Genomic DNA, 23,529 nt, shown 5'->3' on the forward strand with positions numbered 1-23,529 from the left:
TTTTAAAAGCTTCATTTAAGAAGCATTAATAACACACTCATAAAATCCAGAAACGGTGTAGTATTACACTTCACTTTTTAAAATTAAGTTTTGAATTTGTTATTAAGATGGTGGACCAATCGCCGCACTTGAAAGATGGATGAAGATTGCTCAGGAGTTTGAAATGCAGCCTACTTATTTAGCATGTAACTTGAGGTTACTCATCTTGCTAGCTTGACCTGAAGTTTGGCTTGAGCTTTTATGTTTTTGTTTGTATTTGTTTTTAATACAGCCTTTCTAAAGTTGCTTTCTTTTTACAGTTTCTGTACAAATAAGCCATCAATGAAAATTATTGATGGGTTTCTGATTCCTAGAATAATTTTTCCCTTACATGTTTGACATATTTAATACCTATATTCTTAAATATGCTGGAATAGAAAGTTTCTAATTTCCATATTTTGTAAATACTCAGTTCTATATTCAAATATAGTTATCTTTATGTAGCCCAAAACAGGCTATGCAGTGTACTAAAAATTCTGTGTCTTTTGGAGATGCTACTAGGATTGTGAGGAAAGTAACATCATTTAATTGTGCCCCATAAATATCACTTATTGGTGATTTGCAAAGCCATGAATTTTAAACAGGAGATACTGGTCCAATAAATGTTCCTTGCAGAAATACTTTGAGTGGTCATAGGGAGGTCTTTGAAGTACACATTTCTAAATATTCCCTGACTATTTTACTGTACATTCAATTACAACAGTCAATGCATTCCTTCTGCAGCAGGACTCCTTCTGTGAGCAAATGCAACTGTTTTTGTAAGTTCTTTTTGATTTAATTCCTGACCATGGGATTCTATAAAGATATTGCCTCTGAAAGGATTATGCTGCCAAGAAATTAAAGGCTTTTCTGGAATAATATAAATTAATGTTTTACATTTCTCAAAATATTAGGGCATATCTATATTGAAAGATGAACAAACACTGTCCAATGTATGCTGCATTTTCTTCTGTAGGTTTTCCCAGATTTTATGTTGAATCCTTGTTCCTTAAAATTTCAAAGCAGGCATGCAAAATTCAGAATGATTTTGTTCCCCAGGGCTCTGTGTTAGGACCAGTTCTCTTCAATGTTTTCATAAATAATTTGGATGTAGGACTAGAAGGTGTTTTGAGCAAGTTTGCTGATGATCCTAAACTGGGAGAAACTGTTGACTCTGCCAAGGGTGGAGAGGCCTTGCAGAGAGATCTAGAGAAATCAGAGAGCTGTCCGATCTCCAACTGCATGAAGTTTAATAAGAGAAAGTACCGGCTTCTGCACCTGAGAAGGGGCAACCCTGACTATGCATACAGACTGGGACAGTGTCCAAAGGAGGGCTACAAAGATGGTGAAGGGTCTGGAGGGGATGACATACAATGAGCAGCTGAACTTCCTTGTTTGTTCAGTCCAGAGCAGAGGAGGCTGAAGGGAGGCCTCATGGCAGCCCACAGCCCCTCACAGGGAGCAGAAGGGCAGTGCAGAGCTCTGCTTTTTGGTGACAGCAACAGGGCCTGAGGGAACGGCATGGAGCTGTGTCAGGGGAAGGTCAGGCTAGGTATCAGAAAAAGTTTCTTCACCAGAAAGTGATGGGGCACTGGAACAGGCTCCCCAGGGGAGTGGTCTTAGCACCAAGCTGATGGAGTTCAAGAAGCATCAAGAGAATGCTCTCAGTCATGTGGTCTGATTTTTGGGTGGTACTGTGTGGAGCCAAGAGTTGACTCTATGATCCTTACGGGTCCCTTTGAACTCAGGTTATACTATGAGTCTATAATTCTATTGAAAAGTCAAAACCAATCTCAGTTAAGTTGTTCTGTGGCAGAAAAGGGAGTGAGGGAATGGAAGAAGAAAAACAAGGGACTGTTCCACATATCTTTAGAAACCAGTTATTTTCCTGGGCTTTTCCCTTCTTTTAAAGGATGTTAGGCTGTATAGATGCTGTTCCATAGGGCAGCTGGCACTGAATATTGGTATGCTTTGCTTGCACTAGATAGTCTCAAAAATGCATACTCAAATTCTAGACTGACTTTGAAACTCCTGAAAGAAGTTCTGATGTATCAGATGAGGATGAAAGTCTACCTTGTTACTGCTAGATTTGTATTGAGAGACAAAGAAGCAACCTTATGATGAATTATCATACAGAACTATTTTGTTGAAAAAATGATCAAAACAGAACGATCACGAGGAAGCATTCGAGTCTTTGTTCCTCTTTTCCATGTTCTATGTATTGCTCTTCTGCTTAAAATTCTTTATGCAACAATATAGACTTGATTACAACAGAGTTGATTATGATTTTCTGTTCGAAAGGATATTTATGTTCATTATGCGGAGATCTTTGTGTGCTTCTGATTGTCTCCAGTGGTTAGGCATTTGAACCTCCTGGATAGCTGCTAGTATAATCCACCTCTAATAAAAATGTACTTTTTGCATATCTCAGGACGGTTTAAGGCAGCTGTGAGCTATTCATCCTCTCTCCTCAGGAGAGGTCTGAATTTTCTCATTTAAATACAGTGCCTTCTTCCAGTTAACTTTAACTGGAGAAAAAAAAAAAAGACCAACCCAGCACACACATGTGCATGTGTGTGAGTTGCTCACACACACACATGTGCAAGATGTTTAATTGACTGTAGACCTGTAGCAGGACAATCCATTTTTCTTTAGTACAGTAATCCAGTTCTCTTAATGTTGAGTGGATGTTCAAAATAGGAGGGTTTCTTTGTGCAAAGTCTGTGGGATATTGCCAACCTTTTTATTTAGGTTCTGTTCCAAAGTTAGCAAGTTGCACTGAATGTTTTGTAATGTTTCCTGGTTAATGCTCTTTATGTGTGTTTTAATACAAGTATAAATCTACTGGCTTAACCGTTTGTCCCCTTTAATGGGACTAAATTTAGAAAGAAGGAGGTCACAGGTACATGTAGGTAGAGTTCAGGTAGTGTCAAGTTCAGGGCTCAAATGCAGCCTCCAGGTTTAGAAGTTTAGGCATGACAGACTGGTGGAAGATAGGAACATTTAGCAAGGAGCGTGGCTTATGCTCTTACCTAACATTGGACACTGCTCGTTGCTAGAGCCGAGATGACTTTACTGATTTGCATTTACAGAACGATTCCTTTTCTTTCTATTTCTGCTCTTAGCCTTTCTTTCCTGAAAAAAGAAGTGCTAGCTGTGGTTATTGTCTATCATAAGAACTGACATCAAGCTCAACAACTCATGTAATGTATCCTTGCAAAAACAAGCATCAGATAAAACTGGCTTTAAGGCCGACAGAGCCATGATTTGGTGTTGAAACCAAGAGTATAAACAAAAATCTTTGTAGCCATTGGCAATACCTTGAGCTATTCAATGTCTTTAAATCATAGCTGGATAATCTGATATATTTCAGGATTTGTCTTGCCTAAATGCCAGACTGACTGAAAATTCATACTGAGGAGCTGTGAGGGAGGGAAAATAAACTGGGGATGGAAGTGGGTTATTTATTTAGTTGTGTAAATTTTGAGGGAGAGGGAATGAGTAGGGGTGAGAGGAGGGAGAGAGAATAGAAAACCCTTAGCTCCTTAAGGTACTGGCCCTGGAAATAATGCTGCTGCCCAAGAAAGAGAGTGGGGTAAGAAGAGCATTAAAACAATGATTCCAACAAATGGGAAAGCTAGAAGGATAAGTCAGCACAAAGAGAGTAGCAAAAGGTGTGATATGTTTTGATAAGCCTCTTAATGCTAAGATTGCTGCCTGAAGTTAAGTTCTGAGGGTTCTCTGATTGCTGCTGTAAATCCGGTAAGACTTCAATGGGTGTAAGTACTCTGTGTACAAGCTTCAATAATACTTCTGTAGCTATGCACAAAGGGATACAAATCATTTTGCCAATATAGATTTTTCCAACCAAGAATCTACAGCTTCCCACCTCAAATGCGTGAATCAGCCAGTACCTTGCACAGAGGTCTGTTTTTCACCTCTGTGCTTTTTCAGTTCATCTTTTCAAAGAGAATTGTGAAATCTTTCAGAACTTGTCACGTAATTTTTTTTTAGTTAGAAAGAAGAAAACCACTCTTGCCTGCAGGTATACAGAGCTGAAAAGATCAGATTTTTAGACTTTCTGCATAATTTAGAATATAAGTAGATCAAAGGTCAAAATTTTTTGAATACGAGCAAGAAAATGAGAACTTAAAGCTGAGATAGCGTATATATTTCTATGGTCTTACAGTCTCAATGACTCCTTCATAAACTGCCTTACTTTGATGGCTTTCATAGCAAAATTAGTTTATGAGTGATAGGTCTCACAAAGTAGGAGATAACCATACAGATATGATTCTGTGTTTTCTAGTAGACTAGATAGGAGTTATGTGTGTGAGAGAGATGTCTGCGTATACCACACACATCCCAGATATTTACTTAGTAGCCACATGACACTAGTCCCATCAGACCTCAGCTTGTGAGGGGAAACCACCATAGAAGTTGAAAAGGGGAAAAAAAACCAACACTGTTCTACTGCCTTTTTGCCCTCAAGGAATAGAAAGAATGATTAGGTGATCTGCTCGCTATAAAGCCCTTTATGAAAAATGAAAAATACATGCCACCAGTTTTCACTGGTGAAAACCAGCGAACAGAAAAAAAGGCAGTATTCAGAAAGCATATTTAGATAAACCCAAGCATATTCTAAGAGAGAAGACCTATGTCCCTGCCACTGTACAGAAAACATAACTGATGTTTCTGTGTCACTCCGCTCACCTCCTGTATGAAGTTGGCAGCATCAGCCTTAGGACAGCATCCTAAGCAATCCTTAGCCTGGAGGGCATCACAGGGGTGAGCCAGAGAAACCCTATGGAAAACAAGGTAGGTACCAGTAAGTGTTTCTCTGCAAAGCTTTTAAATGGATTACTCTTGAGACTTTTCTGTATCTAGCAGCTAAGACGGATCCCAAGTGAAATAATAATTGCTCTTACTTGTATTTTAGCTAGATTTTATAGTAATAACGTATTAGATTCATTTGTTCCCCTTTGACATTAACAAGATTTTGAGTGCAAAAATATATGCTGTTACTGGGAAGTGCAAGAAACTTTAAGTGTACATCACAGAAATCATCAGTGATTTTGCCTTGCATTTTTGCAGTACAAAATTATACAGTATATATAGTTAAGTAATACAGTTCTCATTAAACCAAGTTATTTGTGACAAGATGAGAAAAAGAAGCATGAAAGATCTAAGCAGATGGCAAAACATTTGATCATGAACAATAAAGATAATTTATTGTTTAATTACTTCTTTCTAGCAGGTTTTTATAAATCCATTGTAAGATTATTGGATCACACAAGAGAGAACCTTGGAAGCTTTGCTTTTCAGATACAGAGAGAAATATTACAAAGAATGAGGAAAGCTGATCCAAAGCTAGAGCTACTTTCATAGCAGTAATTAACATTAGCTTAATCTGGGGTCTGCATGAACCTGGACAGAAATTGTAAATGAATTCAGGGTCCATGAATTGATGTAGTTACTTTTTGAAAATTTAAAAAGATTTTCTAGTAAAAATACTGTTCCAGTGCTTCCACAAGGAGTTATGCAGTGTATGAAGAAAAATACCTAGTTTCCTAAAACTTAGGCCCATTTCATCATGCCAGGTGATTCTTGTATTATGAGAACAGATTTTCTATTCTCTCTGTACATCTTTTAAGCATTTTCTGCAATCATTCTTTTGCTGGATCTAAAGCCTTCTTGACTGTAGACAGTTCATAGTTCACAACCTGTTTCTCATACCTCATTCTCTGAGCATGTAAAGAGAGATGACTCTCTGAGATGATGGTGATAGTAATGGCAAGAAGTTATCTTAATAGCTACTCTAATTAGGGTATGAAATTAATTAGACTACAAAAGGATTTCTTTGGGTCAGAAAAAGGACAGTAATAAAGTGAAATAAGGGGCGATACCCATGACAGTAAGGAAAAGGTTGTTGTTATTTTCAAAGCTTTTAAGTTTAACTTTCTAGTGAATTCTACTTCGTTTTTAAAAGTTCTGTTAATGATGTTATTCTTTATAATACTATGCTTTACAATATCATCTTACAACAACATACAGTTTTGCTCAGAAAGTAACTGCAAAATGACCTTTATGTTTACTGTTAATTTTGTATTAGATGTGCTTATGTTACACGTCAGTCCTGATTTTTCTGATTGACATTCAAACAACAAAACAAATCTGTTATTTGCCTCTGTATTTTGGTAACAGTGGTGATCCCTAAATTAAAATTTACGTGACATCCGATGACTCAAGGCAGGAAATCCAACAAAGCATTCCTGTTGCAATTGCATGGATTTTAAGTTTTCTACTAAGCTGATAGAATTCACAAGATTTGCAGGCACTACTTCAACTCTTGCTGAAATTTTTCCTTATCCTTACATGCTCTATTCTTTGACTAAAACTCATGCAGTGTAGAGTGTAAATGGTATTGCAGCATCTTTTAGAAGCTTGAAAGGTATTCCTCAGCAGTATGTCTACTAGCACTATTAGATTCTCCAACATAGTGATACTACTTGAATAATGTCATTTTGCTGTTGTTGCTGCTTTGATTGTACAACATTTCAGTAGTATAGAACTTATCTGACTTTCTCTTTAGCTTTTTAGACTTGTGTATGTGGGAATTCGGCTTGTGATTTGTTACTGTCACAGAGAAGCTAGGGGAAAAGAATTTGCTAACAAATTCAGCTCTTGAGTGCTAGACCTTTTAAGGGCTTTGTCAGTCACCTCCTTCGGTCACAACCAGATGAACATACTCAGAAAAAGAAATTGCCATAACATTGTGGAATTCATTGCATACAAGGCTGCAGTTTTGTTGTTTAGTCTAGAATCGTGCATAGTCTCAAATTTAGGAAGCCTGTCTTTTGTATCATTAAATCAACAATAACATATCTTTTCTTCTTCCTCTTCAACTGGAAATTAATTTTGATAAGAATTAATAATTGATAAAATAACAGCCTTTTAGTATCTAAAGGGGGAGCTATAAGAAAGAAGGGGGCAGACTCTTCAAGCAGGGTTTGTTGTGATAGGACAGGAGGAAATGGTTTCAAACTAAAAGAAGGGTGATATCGATTGGATATGAGGAAGAATTTTTTTACTTCTGGAATCACTGGAACCGGCTGCCCAGAGAGGTGGCGGATGTCCCATCCACGGAGACATGCAAAGTGAGGCTAGACCAGGCTCTGAGCAACCTGATCTGGCTGTGGATGTCCTTGTTCATTGCAGGGGAGTTGGTTTAGATGACCTAAGAGTCCGTTCCAACTCAAACAATTCTATGATACTATGAAAATTTGGTTCCATAATTACTGTTGTCGGGCCTCTGATAAAATAAATCACCCATATTCTTAGAGATTGTTACTCTTTGTAGCATCCCTTGCCCTGGAACAGCAGTGAAGTCTGTGGTATTTTTGCATACGCAGCATCTACAGGATTGTACCTTCAGTAAAAGTGACAAGATAGCATTTGCTGCTAACTGAGGACTCCGTAAAAGGCTTCAGGAAAGCAAATATATCAGGACTGTTTTTGCTAGAAAGATCACAATGATACAAGAGATGACTGCTTCTTAAGGATCTCCCCTTACTTGAAAGGAAAGCTAGGAAATAAAACAAGTTAATAGACTTTGTAGTCAAATGGAAATGTGAACATGTTTATTGTTGTAAAAAAAAAAAATCACAAAGTTTTCCACTTAAAAACAGAGAATGGAATTGAGCACGTAGAATTTGGTACACTTGTTTCTTTTACGCATGTTATCAAAGAAACTCTTTTGTCTGTTGGCAACACTGGTGATGTGAGTAATTTTGCAAGAGAATATGGTAATTTGGAACATGGGGACACCAGTCAGTTAAAAACAGAGAAAGTGATAATCCCAGGCGAGATGAAAATACCACTGAAAATGAAGGTCCAGTTTTCCCACAAGTGCTTGTAATGAAGCCTTTTCTGTGAAAACATTATTTTTTTTTTCAGACGAATGACATTTTATTAAAGATGTAATAATAAATAAACTTAATTCCACTCCCAAAATGTATCCAATACAGTTGAATCATAGAGTTTCCCTTCCATTTAAAGGGTTTGGCTTTTGAACCAACAAGAAAACCTTCAAAATCTTGGCAGTGTGTTCCTATGTGTTAACATGTCTGTGTGTTTCCCAGAATACTTCATGTTGCTTTTAAGCTTTATATTTTGTTAATGATTTTTAAAGCAGTTAAATTGACTTTTTGAGACTGAAGCTCAAAAATTCACATTTTGATGTCTAGAAGAAGTGGTCACTGACATCTGAAAGTACAGTGTCAGGAACTCTTAATGAAAGTCATGTAATAACTGGGAGAATAACTCCAGTCTTTGAACATACAAAACAAATAACTGGAAAACATAGTGCTTGTACATATATGCAGGGTAGTTTTTGATAATGTTGGTGTGTATGCTTAACCACATTTGATACGTGCAAATCAAAATGTACCTATCCTTCTCTGAACGATGATCAAATATATTCAGGTGAAATGCATTTTCACTATATTGCTCAAACAGCATTTAGCCTTGTGCGAGTTAAATATTCACACTTCTGCCAAATCAAATGTAAGTCTTCCAGAGGTAAGCTACAAATTATTTTTCTTCTGCTGGGTGTACTTGAAAAGGTTGCAGGAGAAAGTGTAAGATCAGAGAACATATGTTATTGTTCAGTAAGCCTTGCAGCAGATATCAAAAACTAATGAGGCAAAGAAAGCAAAGGGAAGCAACGCAATCAGTAGCAACTAAATTTAGCATGAGCTTGAGTGTTCTGGGAGACAGGAACGTTAAGTGTTCTCTCCCTTTGCTGTGTGACAGACTTGAAAGTGTGGAGATGTGAATAGGTGTGTTAATGTTGTTATGCATTCAGGTAGCCATCAAAGTTCAAAACAGAGTTGTAAGTTCCTACTGGTATATAGCAAGATTTAAAAGAGTAAATGAAGAAATATTACACAAAGAGATCTGTAAATAGTATGGTTTCATAAAGGAAATTTTCTGAGTGTAACAAATAGCTTAACATTTCCCCAAGAAACATCAGAGCGTTCATCACAGATTGGATGTTGTCTTCATTCTGAAGTAATGAGCAGTTTTAGAGAGCTGTCTTCTCTATCTACAGAAATATTTTTGGACATATGTATATCTTTGCAGAATCATTTGATTAATTCAAGAAAAAGTCTACCAAGCTTTTTTTGCCTTTAAGTACTTGTTAGGTGCCAGTGCTATGTGGTTGTTGACAAAATTCCAACTAAGCTTCATTACTGTGTAATAAAACATCTCAGCTTAAAAATTGTTCACTTTATTGAATTTACTGGCAAGGGATCTGACTGTGTTCGCTCGTGGGGTGTAACTTTCACACTTTCAGAATCCAATCTGCTGTGAACTAGGCTGTTCCTAAAGTAATGCCTCCTATTTATTTCCATGGAAAGTACAACAGGTACAAAGAACACAAATCCACTATTTGATACAGCAAATTCTAAGCCACAGAACAATATTTTTCAACAGTTGCCACCACCATTGGTTTATACAGTTTTACTAGTGGTGAACAAGAGGCTGAATGCCACGCTCGTAAAAATCTTCGTGACTGTTCAGAAGGTGGCTTACCTTTTATGTTGCAGCTGCCTCTGTTGAAACACATCACCCACCATCTCACTGTGCTAACATCCATTGTTTGGTCTCCATAAACATTCAGCAAGCATCAGTGAATGTCAGTGGGTGCAATTCTTTCTGCATGGATGAATTCAATTCTACACCTTTGCTACATCCTCACTTCCATGTCAAACACGATTTTGTCAGACTGACCCCCTGTTGCCATCTGCCACACAGCAACAACATGAAATAGAATACTGGCAGGAAGGTTCAACCTCTTCTGTAGTACCACCAACATCTGCCTCTGATGCTGTGGGCCAACATCATCAATAGGAGGCATTATTTTCAAAGCAGCTCTTGTATGATAATTGGAGTAAATGAAGTGTTCACACTTGGGATGCATCTCCGAAAAAAATGCAAAAAGTATTTTTTCTGAAGTCTTTGTCAAAGGAAAGAGAGTTCAGATTATACTTCTGAAAAAGTATGAGGAAAACTAAATGTTTTAATTCATTTTATTTTTCTTATAAGTGGCATTTGATAAAAGCAGGGTTAATTACGTGGTTATCCCATTGCCATTCCACCCTTTTCTGTTTTTTTCCTGGTTAGAAATCTTTGAATATGTGCTATGTATAATAAATGCAAAGAGGAGGAAACATTCAATTTCCCACTAACAAATGTTAATTTTTTAACTCTTGTATGTTAATTGTACATTTTTACTCAGGTTATCTGATTGGCCATGTCTCGTCTGAGAACTAACAGGTGAAAATTGTTCTTATGTTGTGCCCAAATTATCTGAGGCATATGCAATGTCTTGGCCAAGGCTATGAGTCAGCACAAAAGAAACGTATCAGTGAGTTTTCTCCTAGCTGGTTGATGGTTGCTCTCTTCACAAAGGAGTTTTTTTTCAATTGGTTGAAGGTAAGGGAAGAGGGAACCAAACTTGCTGTGAGTTACAACCAAGCTCCTGCTGTGCTCTGGCCCCATGATGCTCAAAACTGCCTTGGAAATACACAAACAGGGAAAAAAAGAAACACTGAGCCACACAAGAACTTAAGTTGTATGCAGTGAAATCAAACTATTTAGATAGCTGATTTTCTCAGAAAAGTTTTATTTTGATTATGTAGAATTTCTGTATTCTTAATTTTATTTTGGATTTGGCTTTGGACATAATTCTCCATAAATCTGAAGAAATAAAATCTTACTAGACTATTCTGAACAAGCACTAGATTGAAATTACTGTGCAACATTAATGGATTCTCATTCATTAAAGGCAGCTTCTGATTTTTTGCATTTAGTTATCTTTTACATTTGCATACCATTTCAAGGCTTAAGAATTGTGCAGTAAATGTGACTAAGGAGTTTTCATTGATACTATCTACTTATAAACCATAACATAAGCTATGACTATTGATTTTCAAAGATAGCAGTTTTGAAGTAAGGTGTTGATAATTTGAATTAGCATGGGTCCAATTGCATGCAGTCTTGAGGTTTGATGCATACCTTTGCTGCAAAGGAATAGCATCAACCTATAAGATAAAATCCGGATCTCTTGATTCAAATATGTAATAAATAGGTTTCTTAAAAGAGGTACAAGGAAGGTACAAGCAAGATACGAAATGGGTAATGAGATCAAATACCTCATGACAAAAATTTTTGTTCCGTTGGTCTCAATAAAAATGGAATTATGGAAATGTAATTAACATATAAATACTTTTATTTGTGTTTAAAAATCTGTTATAGATGTTTTAGAAATAGCTTTTCACTTGGAAAGCTAGACCTGGGAGCAACTCTTACAGGAGACTCCACCTGAGGTTTTGAAAAACAAAAGAAAAGAACACCCAAAAATAAGAACAGAAGAAATCTCCAAAAAATGAATACTTTAGAGCTGGAGATCTCCCCTGGAAAATGGGAGATCAGACAATTGTTATAAAAATTTCATTTGTTGTATCTTGTAACTAGGCTAATAATTATTTTGGAACTGATTTTAGTTTTTCTGTGTTCAGAGCAGATCAATACCAGAGTTCCTTCTCCTACTAAAAATGAAACAGAAGAGGTTTTATTATTTAGAAATTTTACATTTCAGCAAATCAGGTTGGTGTTTTTTTCTATTAAAAAATATTCACTCTCAAATTCTCAAGTAAAATGAGGGATCAAGTATTTGTATACAAATAAAAGTATGTAGATGATTAAATTCCTGTTTGAGAATGAGCTGTTTATATGCATCTCTGAACAACTTGTAATTTCAGCTAAATCATAAAAATGGCTCTGAAAATTCAGGTCTCTTAATCAGTCAACTCTATTTTGTAGAGCTTTGCAGTTTATATCCAAAGAGGAGCTTTGGCAGCCTTGTAGGCAGTTCAGATACTTCAGGTGCTGAATAGCTGAGGGTAGAAAGAGGAAATTTCTGTTGTTTTATGCACTAGTACTTACTAAAAAAATATCTGAAAAGTATTCAGTGTGTCAAAGGGCTGAAAAGTTCTTTACTCTTACAGCTGTTAAATAAATGGGAGGATGACAGTGAGGTCTTGTAAGTTGACTGCTTGTTCTCAGCATAAGCCTTCTGTCCTGCTTCAGTGTGGTTAACTATAGTGCACTACTCTGTCCATAGGGCAACACAAGAAAATTGTATTAGTACAACAAGTCATAACCTTTAGAAATAATATTTATACAGAGGATTAAGACTTTATACATATTTGATTATCTCTAGAGCATAGACTGTTACATGTAAATATATGCTTGCTTGAGTATATGAATGTAGGTTGCTCTGAAAGTAATGCCTCATATTTATTTCCATGGAAACTACAACAGATAAAAGCAGCACAATGACACTGTTTGAAAGAGAAAACTCTCTGTCATGGTATTATCTAAGGGTCTGAGTCCGTGACAAGGGGGACAGGCCCGAAAGAAAAAAAACGAGAAAAGAGGAAGAAAAAAAACTTGCCGGCGGGTAGGGGCCGGCCCTGGGCAGTCCGGTGGCTAAAGCGGCAGAGAAGCCGTGGACCCGCACCCTGGGGAAAACAAAGGGAAGAGGGGAAAGGCAGGGGACTCGTAGGCGGATCTAACACAAAAACAGCGGCACCAATCTGAGGAGGAACAACTAATTTTACTAAATATATAAAAAATGAGACTAGTAGAATTATAACAAAGAGTTTACAGGCTGAAAATCTTACACAGTAAACTGCAGGAGGACCACGTGCTTTCTCCACCGGGCAGGAAAGGAACAGACACCGCGCCTCCCAGGCGGCTTCACCACCCCCTCCAACACAAGGACCCCTGGGGAGTGCACCTCCTCCCCTCCCCCTCGGAGGGCCACACCAAAAAAGGCAGTTTGCAGTAACCAGGGAATTAGCTCTTTAACTGCCCGTACCTTACATGATGTAATGATGTGGAATACCGACAACAAAAATCACAAAACCATAACACTCTCTGATCCAATATACTATTTTTCAACACAGTGCCCATCATTAGCAATGTATTTTCACCAGCAATGAACAAGAGCCTGCATGCTGTGCTCACAAAAATCTGCACCAGTGGAGGCGATTCATTGTCACAGTCAGCACTTCTGAAAAGCACCACCCACCTCCTCACTGTACTCACATACTCTGTTTGGTTCAGCAAGCATCAATGAATGTAAATGGGTGCCATTTTTTTCCACATGGAGGAATTAAATTTCACACCTTTGTTTCATCTGCACTTCCACGTCAGACACCATTTTGTCAGAGTGCCCTTCTGCTGCCATCTGTTTCATGGCAACAGAATGTTTTGGAACATTGGCAGGAAGGTTCAATTTCTACTGCCATATCACCAGCATCTGACTATGACTTTGTGGGCCAAAGTAATAAAATAGGAGGCATTAATTTTGGAGAAGTCCTCATACGTACTCACAATGTGGGTGCTTTTAGGTGCGTTGTCTGAAGATAAAGTGTGCATTGTCTGATCTTGCAAGGACTTGTGAAACTGCCTCAAGAGAATAGGAAAAAATAAACTATTTTGTAGGCTTCTTATCTATATTATTCCTGAATAATACTTAAACTAAAATTTGTGAAAGTTCCTCTGAAATATAAAGAAAACAGTAGCCACTATGATGAAACTGGTTGAGATTTTTATAGCTTTTTTTTTTTTTTTAATATTTTAAGACTGCTCTGTTCCCTGCAGTGTATCTGTGAAGTGCAGAAAGAGTTCACAGCAGATGATTGTACTAAGGTACCAAGGTACCAGAGCTAGTGAAGTGTGAGATAATCTTTCGAGTTGAGAATTAGTGTCTAAGGCAACCAAGTGAGAAACCAAAGGGGAGTTACTTCTTCAGTAAAGTTTAACATGTAAGATATACCTGAAACTGTAGCTCTTTATTAGTCTTCAAGTCAATACTTTTGACCATCTGCTTACATGCTAATAATGTTTTTTTGGGGGGGGAGAGATTATCTTTTTGACAGGAGACAGTGATTTTGCTACAAATTCTGATATTAGTTTTGAAGTCCAAATTTATAATAGAATAGAATTTGCTAATACAGCCAATATAGCCTTTATGACGTTGTTTTCTATACTCTCCAAATATCCGTATGCAGTGCACTCATTCCCACATTTTCCTTGTAAAAAAGTCCAGATAAAAAGAAGAGGGATGCGTGGAATTTTCAGTGGTTTCTTTTTCTTTCTTTCTTTTTTTTTTTTTTTTTTTTTTTTCCTAGATTAATTTTTTTTTTTTTAATCACTAAGATCGGACATGACACCTTTAGCACAGTATAATGGAATTATGTGAAATCCAAGGCTGTTGACTGCTCTTAAGTTATCCAGTGCCCATTAATTTTATCATAAGCCTGTGATGATAGAAACATACTTTGGTTCACTGGAAACTATGAAAACCCATTATGGAATACTTAAGGTAGTACTGATATCTAAATCGTGCCCATTGATAATTTTTTCTAAAATAGGAAGTAATCTCAGAATGAGTTTTTTGTTTCTATCTTGATTCATTGATATGAGACTGAAAAGTTGACAGTAGGGAAGGATGAGATGAATTAGAATCATAAAATCATTTGAGTTGGAAGGACCCTTTAAAGTTCATCCAGTCCGACTGCCCTGCAGTGATCAGAGACACCTACAGCTAAATCAGGTTGCTCAGAGCCCTGTCCAGCCACACCTTGAATGTCTCCAAGGATGGGGCATCAACCACCTCTCTGGGCAACCTGTTCTCGTGTCTCACTACCCTTATCACAGAAAACCTTTTCCTTATATCCAATGTAAATCTCTGCTCCCTTAATTTCAAACCATTTCCCCTTGTCCTCTTGAACAAATGGAAAAGGCTTGGAAAAAGAGCAAAAAAAAAAAAAAAAGAGAGAAAGCGGAACTGATGTTTCTGCACAAAGAAATGCTCAGGATTCTATCTGAGGATGATGAGCTTAAATATAAGGTATGGAGTTTCTAACACCAACATATTTTCAAGAAATTATTACTTTTGCTCATGATATTCCTGATACCTGTATTTGCCAAAACATTAGAAAAAAAACAACCAACAAGACATTGGTAATAAAAGCTTCTCTACCTACTTTTTATAGGGTTTCCAAAGCCTTTCTGTTAAAATATTGAATTATTTTCTGTATTCTTTAACTCTTTTTCATTCTTATTGAAATTTTCACAACAAGAATTGACATTGTACTCTCAAACTTTGATGTACCAGGCTATGGATGTTTAGAATTATTCGGTACTAGAATAATGTCTGGCATTACAAATGATCCTTAAATAAAATGCATAAGCCTATGTTGTAGGTGTAACTGACCTACTAATTACACATTAGTGTGTCTGTGCATGATACTGCTGTGTGTTGAGTGCTCACCAGTCTTTGACTTTTAAAGGGCTATAAACAGGATAACAATAATTTAAGAAATCTACTGAAAATTAAAAGTATGTAGTGATAAACTATTTTAAAAATGTGTGCTTGATGCAAGCTATCAGCAAATATCCTAGCTAATCTTACAGTCAGATGAAGTAATTGAGTTTTATTAGTGATTAAAAATGTGTTTCTCAATGCTATTTTAGAGAAAAGTCTTTCTTTAATGTCAGTTTATTTTTATATGCTTTCACCCATAAGCCAGTTCCTCTGATATTTGAGATGCAACCATGCACGACTGTGTGATGGATGTAAAATCACGGCATGGTTGAGGTTGGAAGACAACTCCAGAGGTCACCTGCTCAAGCAGGGCCACCTATCCCAAGCTGCCCAGTGTCATGTCCAGGCAGCTTTTCAAAATCTCCTAGGAAGGATCCACAGCCTGTTACGGTGTTCTGACACCCATCCAGTAAAGAAGAGTTTCCTGATGTTCAGAGGAAACCACCTGTATTACAGTTCATGCCTATTGCCTCTTGTCCTGTCATCAGACATCACTGGAAAGAGCCTAACTCCGTCATCTTAATTCCCTCCCCTCTGGTATTTGAGCACACTAATAAGTTGTGCATTTGGTGACATATGTGCTATTTGTGTTTTTTATCTGTATGACTGGCAACAAAGACTTGCTTATGAGAATGCCTAATGCTACTCTTGATTACTTTTTTTTTCTTTGAATTGGAACATCAAAGTAATTATTTGAAAGCAGAGCTGCAGTGCAACCACATTACTTCATAGTATAATGTAATGAAAATAATTTTAGAAAAATGAGTTGAGCTCATCATAGTCATAGCACAAGTGTTGCTATTTTAAAAGAACATTGATAAAATAATTGACGATGTCTTAAGCATTCTTTTGTTTCAATTAAATAAACGTGAGCATTTTCACATAGCTGAGGCCTTGATCTTCAGCCATAGTGTTTCTGAAATATCTTACTCCAGGAAGGCTGATAAATTTCATTGATTTTGCTTTCTGAAGTTCTTTTCATATACTGAAATCTAAGAGCTCTGAAGAGGTAGTGGTGCTTAATCTCAGGGGCTACTTTATGCCTGAAAGGGTTTACGTGACTGATATCCAGCACTGGCAGAAGAGCAGGGTGGGACTAGGGTTCTGAAAAAGAGGAGAGGCTGAGGTTTGCATCCTTCTAAGGACAGGACGAGGTAGTGGGTTTGCTAGTTGAGGCTGCTAGAGAATTGCAGTTAAATGCCATGTTGTTCTTCTTTTGATTTTGGGCAGAAATTTCAAAGTTGTGTTTCCTTGCTGAACCGTTTGGTTGATAGTCTGTTTCATTGTTTGTCTGTCTGGTATACCAGAAAAATTCCAAGAAAGGGAATTTTCCCCAGACTAACTGGTATGACAACATCCTTGTGAGTCTGATTTCAGGTCAGCTTTTGGCAATCTACCTGAAACAGACGTTTCCTTTTCTGCAACTGCTATTGCTCTATGGAATTATTTGTATAATTTTAGACAACTGCTCTCAACAAGAAATTAATAATAAACAGAATGAAAATTTAAAATAGTATACTACTTCTCAATAGTGATATTTCCATTGGAAATAAAGTAGTAATTAAATAGTATTATGATAGAAGCTGGCATTTCTTAAATGTTGACTGCAGTATCCAATTCTAGATTTGGAACATCTAGTGCATGCTTTTTTCCCCCTTTTCTAAAAAGACATGTTTAACTGGCTTAGTATCCTAACCCTATCCTCTACTGCTGCATGTGGTTATCTTCACTGTTTTATTATCTAGGAAAAATCATCCTACAGATGAGGAACAATATGAAGATGAAGCCAGGTTTGCCGGGTTAGCTTTGTCTCAGGGCTATACACCTACCTGAGCTCTTTCCCTCTTTGCAGCAGGACAGGAAGAGAAAACAAGACAGAAAAGCTGCTGGGAGGTGGCCTACCAGCTACTGTCAAAGGAAGAAGAGTCTGGACTTTGGGAAAATTAATTTCATTTATTGTGAATACCCCAGAACTCTGTTATGCTTTTCTCCTGACTTTGAATTAATAGAAAATGGATATATGCTCCTACTGGTTTGCTGAAGCTTAAATTAATTCACATGGTGAGAAGACACAGTGATCTTTTTATGGTTACACAAGGATTTCTCAATCATGTTATTTACAGCAACAGATTCCACAGTGCTTTACCCAAATTAGAGAGAGGGTAATATCACGCAGCTTTGCTGCCTCATTTGAAATGAAGTAATTCTCATCATAACAACATTTCATGAGCTTATTTTTCTTGAAATATATTGTTCTTTTATGATCTCATGTTTATGATATAATCAGTATTATCCTCTGAAAATACAGAAGATAATGTTGTTATGTTGAGAATTACTTCATTTCACATGAGGCAGCAAAGCTGTGTGATATTACCCTCTCTCTAATTTGGGTAAAGATCTATCACACTGTCCTGCTTGTAACTGTGGCCTCTCTATGTACGTCAGTCTTTGGTGTGTTACTTTTCTGTTTCTCTCTGAGTTTAACTTCTGTGTGCATTAACACAAAGAGCTTGAGACAAAGCTAGTATAATGTAATCTAATTGTTATTTCATCATGATGGCATCACAGAAAGAAGGGAAATCAGGGTTGCTGTAAGAAAGCCTTGCAGCTGTAACTTTCCCAGGCAACACTGCTTTTTTTTTTTTTTTTTTTTTTTTTTTTTTTTTTTTTGGTGACAAGAGAGCAATAAAATGTTCCAGTGAGGAGGCCCAAACCTAGATGTAAAATTCACCCTCGTGTAATTTCCTCATTTGTCTTTTCAGTCTGGTTCTAAAGCAGAATAAACCCTGTTGCCTGCTGGATATGCCTACTAAGCACATGAGAAGAAAATCCTCTGTGTGAAAGTTTTTTGAGCCAAAAAAGTGACATCAGCACCGAGACTCAAAGACCTTTTCTGATATTAGAAGGCTTCTCCAATACACAAATGCAGTCGTAACCTAACCTGGTGACTGGCAGCTGACATTACATTTGTGTCAGTTGCTTTGAAAGTAATGCCTTGTATTTATTTCCATGGAAAATACAAGAGATAAAAACAGCACAATGACACTATTTGAGAGAGCAAATTCTCAGCTACAAAATACTGTTTTTCAGCAATCACCACCAGGAGCCATGCATTTTTGCCAGTGATAAACAAGAGCCTGCATACTGCACTCATATCTATCTGCACTAGTGGAGGCGACCCTCAGTCACCACTGCTGAAATGCACAACCAATCACCTTACTGGCTCATATCCACTGTTTAGTCTCCATAAATGTTCAGCAAGCATCAATTAATGTCAACGAGTGCCATTTTTCCACATGGAGGAATTCAGCGGGACACCTTTGCTTCACATGCACTTCCATGTCAGATGCCATTCCGTCAGACTGCCCCTCTGCTGCCATCTGTCTCACGGCAACAGCATGCAATGGAATATTGGTGGGAAGGTTCAACTTCTACTGCCATACCACCAACATTCACCTCTGATGTTGTGGGCCAACATAACACAATAGGAGGCATTACTTTCAGAACAGCCCTCCTATAATATATATAGAGTAATACATGCAAAATAGAAAATGTTTTGATAATAGATTTGCTCTTTCAGTATCCTATTAATTATTTTATCTACAATTATGATAACTTTAAGAGCTTCTTATTAATTGACATGCATATTTTAACAACATGTCTGAGTACTCTCTTATTTCTCCTTTACCCCCTGCAGCTGAAGAGGGGGAAAAAGTGTTCTTTGTTGCCTTAAATACATTAGAGTAAAAGAGCACAATATAAAAGCTGTTTCACTGGATAAAAGAAATTTTAGACTGTATACAACTAGCAGCAATATATTTGTTTAGAAATCATAAAGATAAATGCCTTGGTATTTGATGAAAATATGAAAAGTGGCAGACTATGAAGTATGTTTATACATTTTTCTCACTTTGAAACTAATGGGAATTATGTAACTGACTGCTTTTCAAAATCTGATCCAAACATTTTATCAAAATCTCAGCAAACTGTACTTGTTTTTCTCCTTTCTCCCATGTGACTTGAGGGTAGCTTTGCTGAGGTCAAGAGTTACGTTATTTGAAGTTGTATATAGAGGATTGAGTTTGTCTTGAAAAATCATAATATTTGCAATTTAAAGGCAAATATTATTCCATTTGTTTTCACAGTTCCCATCATCAGCATAACTAAGTGTCTCACAAACTATAAGGATGTTATTGTTCAGACTTGTCTCTGTTATGGACAGAAATAATTGGATTTCAAATTTTTAAGCAGGAAGCATGTTCAGAAGTATTCACGTCTTTAGTTCCTATGTCTCTGGCAAAGTTCTTGGTACTAACTGCCATTTGACAAGTTATTCCTTTTTGTTATCGAACACAATAAATCGTAAGAAGAAATATCTGTAAAATTAATTAAACAATTTCTTGGGGAAATAATATACTATATTTACCACATTGCCATATTACATTTAAAAGTCTTTTTGTGTGTTTTTTTTTGTTGTTGTTTTGTTTTTTGTTTTTGTCTGAATCTATACGATAGTAGTACTTAAGGTGGCATTTGTCTGTAAGAGTACCCTTTCTTTGATGTGTCTGCGGTGATATCTGCTGTGGAGTAAGACCATAATTAAGATTTTCCCAACCAATAAAAATAATACTCCAACACTTCTTTATGCATCTTTTACCATTCTTCCTCTAATATATTTATATGTACAATAGGAAATCTTTGGTATTTAGAATTTAGAAACTGAATTGAGTAAAGAAGCAATTCTATAATGAAGTAATTCAGTTGAGTACTGCATCTAAAACTCACCTCCCCTGTGTTTTCTTACACATGGCTGTGAGAATAATTGGTATTTTTTACTGAGTTACTCCATATTTTTTTTCCTTTTTAGATTATCAACTTCAGTAATTGTGTTACATTTGCCTCAGACGACATAGATGGTCTGAGCTCTAGGTCACTGCACTCTGCCTTTAAAATATTAATTTTCTTCTTGTTCTACAAGGCTTAAAACACTGTTATACAGCAAAGTTAACTGGGCCATTCTGTTTTTTGACTAGTCACCTTATTTTTATATAGTCTTTATTCTACCCTTTTCATGAATTGTCTTGTTCATGTGGCCACTTATTGCCATTAATCTTAGTTAGATAGCATTTGAATTGGTATCTTTGCATCACTTCACTTTGTCTGCGAAATTTAAATTTCTGATGCTTTTACCTTCTGTCACTTGTTTCATGCACCTTCAATCACTTGACTAACGTTAAACAAAATTTCCTCTAAAATCACTTTTTTGCATTTGAGATACCCAGTGAAGACTGACAGATTTTATGTTCAGAAAGAAAACCTGAGATGTCAAGAGACTCTTCTACAAGCAGTGCATGTAGATTTTATGTTGCCTTTTCTTTTGTACAGTAGCAGCAGTTCAAAGTGATGTCTCAAATTGCCCTCATCCATATGAACAGCTGGTTCTTCAATCCTCATCCAGTGAGGAGAGTTGTCTTCTCACACAAGAAAAGACGATTCACAGGGAGATTGGCTAAACTGTTGAGATAATGAGTTTAAGAAACTGATAGTATTTATGAGAGAAAAAAAAAATCCCAGCTCACTTTCACCTCGTACTATAGATGCTGCTTAGTAAAATCGTACACAGTACATTCCCATCTTTAGTTGCTTATTAGACTAGTGCATCTGTATGCTTATTGAGACCACAGCTTGGACTTTTGGGCATAACGGATGCAAAATGGGGAGTTTTAGCCTCACTGAAACTTTTTGTTTGTTTGTTTTTTTTTTCAATCAGTAAAGCTTCCTATGAGTTTTCTTTTTTCATACCTGTTGTTTGCATTTGCTTCCCTCTGTTCTGTTGGCATTTTTTTTACTGAGGTGGTCAGCCATTTATTTCCTGCATTACTTGTTTGAGTTGTGTAACTGTCTGCTTCAAAAGTTTTAATGAAGGAGAGGCCAGTAAATCAAATAGACTTGTTTGTGGCTGATGGTATTGGAGAATTTAAAAAAATGTTTATACAAGTATCGATTGTCTCTGGTTGCTGTAGAGTTTGATATTGAGTGTTTATGCGTGTGTGTACATACACACAAGGGCTGTTCTGGAATCTGCTGGTGTAGATTTTGTCTAGTGTGGCATGCAGGCTCCAGTTCCTTGCTGGTGAAAATGTGGGTCTGTATTAAAAAAATAGTGGTTTTTTTGTTGAGAATCTGCTCTAGCAAACAGCGTTATTGTGCTCTTTGTATCCGTTGTAGTTCCTATGGCAATAAATAGGAAACATTACTTTCAGAGCAACCTAAGTATATTTGAGATGCGTATACAGAGAAATTCTTCAAAGTCCACAGATGTCTCAGTCTGGAAGTCAACATGTGCAAGTCATTCATATTTTACTACTTACTGGATGAAATAATCTAGTTGTAGCGGAAATACAAGTCACAGCTTGAACCAGTGATTGAGCACCTGGTAGGAAGGCAGGACCAACACCAGGGGAGCTCAGGTGCATGCAGTGCAGCTGAGTGATTGAAAGGGGTGGAGCCAGGATTCACCCCTTCCCAGACCTCATTTAAGGGTTGGCCGTGAAAGTGAGGGTTTCTTATCGGGAGATGCCTGCTTATCTGTGGGTCTTACAGGCTTTCTGAAGGTAAGTGGTTTCTCTATGTTGTCTCTGTCTTCTGCTGTTGTCTCTGAGTTGATCCTTGCTTGCTGTGGCCTAGGACCTTGCTGCTCTGCTGTCTTATTGCACTTTCCATGGTGTTACCCTAGTCTGATTGAATCAGCTATAAGCTTAAAAAGAAAAAAAAAAAAAGCAAGTCTATGTATTAAAAAAGTGGATTTACAGAGAGGAAAAAATACAACCCTAAAGCATGAGGAATTCTGCAAGTACTGTCTTCGCAATCCTGTACTTGACTACTAGAATCCAGAAGCGGAGCATAATTGTAAAGCAGCTGAATAATGAAGTCCACATCCAGGAAAGAAAAGAGTAACTTAAAGACAGTGTGTTCCTCCCCAGTCCCCATGGAAATAGACAACCTTATATAATTCGTTTGTAGTCAGCTTTGTTGTTTGATTTCTTTGAAAGCCTTTTTTTGTATATTATGAGAAACATTTCTTTCTGGAAGTGTCTCCAATTATTGGAGGGAGAGGAGATTCTTTGATATGTGTGTATACCCGATGGCAAGATTAAGACACAACGGGTCAAATGTTTGCCTGACCAGTTCATTACAAATCCTAGTTGCTTAGGGAGATGAGAAAGGGAAGATAAGCGATAGAAAAGAGCTAGGAAATAAAAGCAAGGAGTCTTCATAGGAAGCAAGAGAAAGATTGTCACTACCGATGTTCCAGCACTGCTCCTAGTTTTTCTGTCCGTCTGAGGAACACATCCAGTGCTTGGGGGGGATGGGAGAAAGCCTGGATGCTTAGCAGCAAGCAGGTCTCAGGGGGTTCTTTCCTAAGAGGTACTTTTTCTCTAAGGGAATTCCTTTGCGAGTGGTTTCTTAGGGAGTTCTTCTCCCAAGCGCTTAGTTTAGTGGGGACCTTTTATCCCCTGCTTCTCAGTTTTTTCTTTTCTCTTTGTTAATGTGACACATCTGGCCCAGCAGATAAGCCAGCAGGGTGTGGTGCCTTCATTGTCAAGGACAAGCATTATCCCCTTCTGTAGTGGTCAGCTACTTCAAGCCTCCCACCCCCACCGAAAAAGACTGCTTGTCCGGCTTCTGTTTATCTTTATAATCATAAGCAGAAGTACTGTGGCACGGTTACACCTACTACTCTCCCTCTAGATAGTTCGCAGTTGTCAGTCAGAGTCTTACCACCAAAAAAGGCCTCATGAAGTGAGTTTTGAGCCAAGGAAAATACAAGAGGGGTTCAGAAAACCATCTTTCACAAGAAGTGGGCTGATGTATCTAAGCCTGTTAAAATATGGATGCATGCAACTTCACTTGATTAACGTTTAAGTAGTTCCTTGAAAGTACTGTTGTAGTTCACATACTAGTGCAACTCCTGGTGTTAGAGAGCAGATGAATTATGAAATAAGTTCGTTGGCAAGTGGTTCCTGGAAGGTACATATTTGATG

The sequence above is a fragment of the Numida meleagris genome, chromosome 4 (genome assembly GCF_002078875.1).
Source record: "Numida meleagris isolate 19003 breed g44 Domestic line chromosome 4, NumMel1.0, whole genome shotgun sequence".
In the NCBI taxonomy this organism is placed as follows: domain Eukaryota; kingdom Metazoa; phylum Chordata; class Aves; order Galliformes; family Numididae; genus Numida; species Numida meleagris.